Source organism: Triticum dicoccoides, chromosome 7B (assembly GCF_002162155.2).
Source record: "Triticum dicoccoides isolate Atlit2015 ecotype Zavitan chromosome 7B, WEW_v2.0, whole genome shotgun sequence".
Lineage (NCBI taxonomy): Eukaryota > Viridiplantae > Streptophyta > Magnoliopsida > Poales > Poaceae > Triticum > Triticum dicoccoides.
This window is the reverse complement of record NC_041393.1, coordinates 767,209,373-767,215,842: the sequence shown is the minus strand read 5'-3', so window position 1 is coordinate 767,215,842 and position 6,470 is coordinate 767,209,373. Positions and strand designations below refer to the sequence as shown.

Here is a 6,470-nt window from a genome sequence, read left to right as displayed (position 1 = left end):
TGTACCTCGTTTTCGGCTCTTTCTTTTTATTCAACTTCCCAACGATACCCTCCCACGTGACTCATAACACAACACAAGGAAAATAAAAGACTTCATTTGGCCGCAACATGAACTAGCACGCTTCTGGCCTACAGACAGACTAGCTACGGATTCTACAGGAGTGATCGGATTGAATCAAATTTACAAATTAATTTACTGTAACGCAAACTGACCTACTCGACATAAACACACATAACTTCATCCTGGCCAGAGGACGTCGATCACCGCGCGGCTATTGTCACCTTTTTCGAGGCTAATTCTTCTTAGGTGGTGTCGTCTGTTTCATCTGCTTCTTCTGAGGCAGAAGCGACTTCCTCCTAGAGGTTGTTGTCTTCGTCAACTGCGTATTGCTTGACGATGCCTTCACCTTCTTTGGGGGAACCTTTGCATCTTGCTCGCCCATGACAAGATCTGCTTCTCTTCCAATAATTCTTCTTCTCCGGTGAGCTGGATAGTGTTTACTTTGCTCCGGTTGGGTTGAGGGAACCTGTGGCAATGGCTCCATATATATAGGAGGGGGAAGGTCTTTGGGAAAGCACTCCGGCCGGACGACGCGCTTCCACCGTGTGTGAGAATGGTTTGGTGGCGTTAATGTTGTCAGTGCCAGTCAGTCTCTTTGTTTTGTTTTGGGGAGTAGATATGTACTATATTCAATGCATTGTTCTTCATGGATGGGTATGCGTTTGGGTCAATGGTTGTGGTCTCTGCCGCGTTGGTCTTCGTTTCTTCTCCTGCTCCTTATAGTACTAACATCGAAATAAGTGTTGGTGGTGCAGTTTTGGTAGCACACGCCATACACACACAGGGCAGCGTTGGTTGTTAGTCATATATATGCATGTACTGTACGTCAATCATTATCTATTATATCTAAATAGCTAGCCCTCACTACTAGGAATTCTCTACCTTCTCCTTGAGCCACATCATCCAAATTAATTTAACCGTTGGATATAATAGATCAGCCTACAATAGCCATTAGATTAACATATTAAGAACCGTAGCACCAAGTGCATGCAATAAGTGACGTATGCATGCAGTAACCGATTCATAAAGTCTATATTAGTTGAGAAAGAAAATTAATGACGCACGCATGTAGCTCACAATACGGTGCTCCATGAAAGAAAACTGAGTGTGCATTTATATTTTGCTTTGTTTCTCTAGCACCATTCTCGACTTGTACATAGAGATACACATTTGTTTATTTTCAAAATATTGGTCAAAAAATCATCTTGCTACAGGAGAAATTTTTGCAACTTTTATTTTATACAAATTCCTGCAGCAACGCGCGGGGTTTCATCTAGTTCATATAGTAAGTAAACACGATGTTGCCATTGCATGACATGTTTTGGTAGAGCTTGAGTTTAAATAGCTAGCCCCCACTACTAGGAATTCTCTACCTTCTCCTTGAGCCACATCATCCAAATTAATTTAGCCGTTGGATATAATAGATCAGCCTACATTAGCCATTAGATTAACATATTAAGAACCGTAGCACCAAGTGCATGCAATAAGTGACGTATGCATGCAGTAACCGATTCATAAATTCTATATTAGTTGAGAAAGAAAATTAATGACGCACGCATGTAGCTCACAATACGGTGCTCCATGAAAGAAAACTGAGGTGTGCATTTATATTTTGCTTTGTTTTGCTAGCAGCATTCTCGACTTATATATAGAGATACACATTTGTTTATTTTCAAAATATTGGTCAAAAAATCATCTTGCTACAGGAAATTTTTTTGCAACTTTTATTTTATACAAATTCCTACAGCAACGCGCGGGGTTTCATCTAGTTGATATAGTAAGTAAACACGATGTTGCTGTTGCATGACATGTTTTGGTAGAGCTTGAGTTTAGATTAGCTAAACCAATTGTTATCATGTGCGACAAATCTTGTACGCTCCCTCCGTCACAAAATAAGTGTCTCAACTTTGTACTAAACTTAGTACAATGTACTAAGTTTAAGATATTTATTTTGGGAAGGAGGGAATATATGTTGGTAAATTTGTATATTAATTAGGGGTCAAGTTAAGCAATAGGAGACAAGAGAGTTATTTACCCAGGTTCAGACCTTGTGAGGGAGAGGTTTTCTCTATTCTTTTCAACCCAATTCTTCAGTTATTATGGCTTGTTGACTATTTGGTTTTTGGGTGTTCGCCTAAATTCGGAACTTTTGATGGCGGGCCAATAGTATGCCAATCTTCTCCCCTCAAAATGGTGGGACCAATACTGAGGTGCGGTAGACAAGAGGTGGTACCATGTGCCAGCGTATGTCAAGTGTTACGAACAAATGCATCGCATTACACATTACTTTTATAGACGTTCATCATACATTTAAAATATTAAGAAGCTTCTGAAAAAGCTCTCCTGAAACCCTAACTGCCACGGCTCAATTATGCAGGGATTCTTGAAAGCATACTAACTAACTACTACGAAGTACAACAAACTATTATCGCACTAATCTATCTAGATATACCTAGTGTTGATTCAGTCAGAGAGCACGAGGCATGCCACGCCACTAAAGCCGTCAAACATTAGTCAAATTATATTTCATGAGCTGGCCAGTAGGCAAAGATCATGTCAAGGTTCAAAATTGAATAGGAGTCGGCCGGCCTTCACATGGCACGCACAAGCTGCCTAGTTTCGTCGACCTTCTCTTCTTTATTTAATTCACATGGCACGCACAAGCTGCCTAGTTTCGTCGACCTTCTCTTGTTTATTTAATTTACTCTTCACATGGCACGCACAAGCTGCCTAGTTTCGTCGACCTTCGCATGCTGGAAGCAGTTGGACGGGTGGGAGCAGCACGACTACGCCTTGTCGTTGCGGACAAGGGCGGGGCCGTCGTCTTAGCCGTTCTTGAGGTCGACACACCTGTCTGCAGTCTCGTCGACCGGTTTGATGCCACCGTTACTCCCGTTGACGTTCTTATGCTCGCGCATGGAGTGGCTCTTGTTGACATCCTTTAGGTCGTAGAAGGAGCCACCATCGCTGATGCCGCTGACGTTCTTGAAGTCGGGTATATATTTGCCGTTGTTGACGTTCTTGAGGTCGCATGCGTATTTGCTGTTGTTGTCATTGAGGTTGTGTGCCGATTTGCCGTTGTTGAAGTTCCTGAGTTCATGTGCGGATTTGCTGTTGTTGACGTCGCCGATATTCTTGAGCCCGCAGGCTGAACTGCCATTGCTGATGTTCTTGATGCGGTGGAGGAAGACACCCTTGCTGACGATCTTGAGGCCGCAGGTGTAGCCACCCTTGGTGACGCTGTTGAGGCCACCGGAGGAGCCACTGTTGTTGATGACTGTCTTGAGGTAGTCGCCGGCATTGGTGTTCTTGGGGTTGTGGGCGGACCCGCCGGTGACCTCGCCTTCTTCTGACCAAGAAACCTTCCTGGCAACAAGAAGCGATTTTGATCTTCTTTCTTTTCTTCTGCGAGATGAGGTGAGGTCAGCTGAGTGAGGTGGATGTGGTGTTTGCTTTGCTCCGGTTGGATTGAGGGAGCCTGCATCGATGGCAATGTATATATAGGAGCATAATGGGTTGTTGACGTGCTTGACCGGTCAGTCTCTCTTGTTTTGTTGGACATATATGTAGTATACATATCCATATTCACTGCATGCATTAGTTTTTGATTGACGGATGAATGGACTGACGGACGGATGGATGCGGGTGGTCAATGGTCGTGGTCGTCGCCGCGTTGGTCTTCCTCCTTTCTTATATACATAAGAATTAGCGCTAGGTGGAGGTTAGGAAGTAGACTCTAATAGAATAAGTATAAAATGCATAATTACATACAAAATTATAAACAACATGCCCTTGTTTACTGGTGCTGACTTAGTTGTTTATAGGCAAGCTACGCACTATCCCTACTACACAACAAATCATCGCACACGGTTCCGTGTCAACGATCCCTTGGTCACAGCATATGTGTATGTGGCCTTCCACAATTTGGTTGTCGAGGTACGTAACAAGAAGACCTGCCAAACGAATCGTGTGATGTCAACAGAAACAGGAGACGCAGTTTATCTACCCCGCAAAAAGAAAAGGAGACACAGTTTATGTAGGTTCAGCTCCCTCAATGATGTTAGATGATCTATGTCATTAGTTTACCTTTTCCCCTCACTATCATCCATAATTCTTCCTCACTAGTGACGTGGGAAACCCACGCATTCGAGGTCCCGACACTTTACAAGAACTCACATGCACATCTTGACTATGGCTCCTAACTCTGCCATCTCCTCCTCGTTTATTTGATGAAATAGGTCCAAAATTAATTGAGGGAGAAAAAACATCCATGTGGCTGCCGTGCTGGCATAACTTGGACTGCTCGTAAATTGATTAATCTTTGTCTAAGAGTGTCCATGGCTCACTCAAGTTACGCACGATCGCTAGCTTTCTAACTATCACGTCTTGCATTGGGTGGGACTGAAACCAATGCCCTAAGGAAGGAACAAGCAACTTGCTAACCACTAGAATGTAAAATTCTTTGTGTACAATGATACAGTTGAATATAATATATTACAACACTTTCTTTGAGCTGCTGAGAGGGACCTGTCCTGTGAGGGCGGTAACACCGGGGCGAGCGGTAGCAAGCCGGTAGTGCTTCGAGAGTCGGTCGGCGCGCGTCCATCGCAAGTATAGTGGCGCTAGCCGTCGACTCTTTTCGATTAAAGGGGAAGGAGCGAACACTGTGTGAGGAAGGAGACGAAGAGAAGATGAATCGAAAGGTGCGCGTGGGGCCAATCCGTCTGGCACCAGGCGACCAACCAAATTTTGGGCCAGTCAACCGGCGCTAGCGCTGCCCTTGGAAATGCCCTTGTATTGATGCTAACGTATATTTCAATGTACTGGATGCACTCATGGAACATGTATGTCAATCCTTCCTTTTATTCAATCACCCAACAACAACATGATGCACGACTCAACAACACATGTAAGAAGAAAGTATACTTGGCCGCAACGTGAACAAGCACACTTATGGTTTACATATTGAGGTTACAAATTAACCTGCCACAACATAAATTAACGTACAAGACAGAGACACAATTAACTTCATCATTGCCAGGCAACATGGATCAGAACAAAAAATAATAAAATAAAATAAATATAGTAAAAAAACATGGATCAGAACGCGGCTGCTCTCACCACTTTTGGGGATATTTCTTATTTCTTAGCTACGGCTGCTTCTTCTTAGCTATCCTCTGTTTTTGCGAGTCAGCTTCAGATCTTTCCTACGGGTACGCGACTTTTTAGATTTCTTTGGTTGTGCCTTCGGCTTATTGGGGGACGGCGGTGTTCGCTTGTTATGGGGAACCGTTGTACCTGGAACCTTTGTACTTGTCTTGTCCATGACGCCTCCTCCTCCTGCTCCTCCTCTCCCTCCTCTTGCTCCTCCTCCTCTTTCTTCTTCTTCTTCTTCTTCTTCTTGTGCGAGGTAGATGAGGTGAGGTGGATGTGGTGTTTGTTTTGCACCGGTTGGTTTCTGGTGTTCTACAGCAACGGCGCGTGCATATATATAGGAGGGATCAGGAATTGGGAAAGCGCTCTGGCCGGACAACATAGTTTCATCAAAGGAAAATGGTTTGGTGGCGTCCCCAGTGCTGCTGTTAGTCAGTCTTTTTTGTGTCGTTTTGGGGAGTAGATATGTATATTTGATGCATTTGTTCTTGATGGATAGGTATATGCTGTTGGGTCAGTGGTCTTCGTTGTTGCCGCGTTGGTCTTCGTTTCTTCTTCTCCTCCTCCTTATACTACAGCTACATCAGAATAAGTGTTGGTGGTCAAGTTTTGCTAGCACATGCCACACGGCTTGTTACTTGTTAGGGCATCTTCAACGGCGATCGCAAATTACCTCCAACATCCGTCCGCAGACAGAGAGGAGCAGTCCACGGACATAAATGCGGGAGCCGGCTATTTAACACTGCCCGCATACATTTCAAACACTTTTTCAACAAATGGAATGTACCTCACGCAAACACATCAAATTACATATAAACCTGGCGAAAATATTTATATTTTTGACATATTTTTCCAAGACAAACTAAAACTATGTGCACATACCACCGCACGGAGGTCCACTACCATGACACGGATACATTACACTAGTCTACAGCCGGCCATGGAGAATCCCTTTGTCTTCCCCTTGTCACGCAGTCCAGTGACTCATCGGACTGCCAGGAGCCCCCGAGGTATATTCCTACTACGAAGTAGGCAGGCGAACTAACTATTGATCATATTAATCTATCTGTAATGTTTTAATTGTGTCGAATATTACTGTACAAGGTAGGTTACAGTTTGACTTGATTTTGGACTCTGTGTAGACATGCTAGGAGTTGTGTCCTAATAGGACACTTGTATCCTACGTCTCTCATATATATCGGGGGTACACACATGATGTAACATATGTCAACATAATAGCATGGGCACCCGGGGGG

At 43.9% G+C, this 6,470-nt stretch overlaps 1 pseudogene; it reads right to left on the bottom strand.

The window, feature by feature from the left end:
- Window positions 1-2,761: 2,761 nt before the first annotated feature.
- Window positions 2,762-3,544, bottom strand: LOC119339754 (annotated as a pseudogene).
- Between the last annotated feature and the right edge of the window lie 2,926 nt (window positions 3,545-6,470).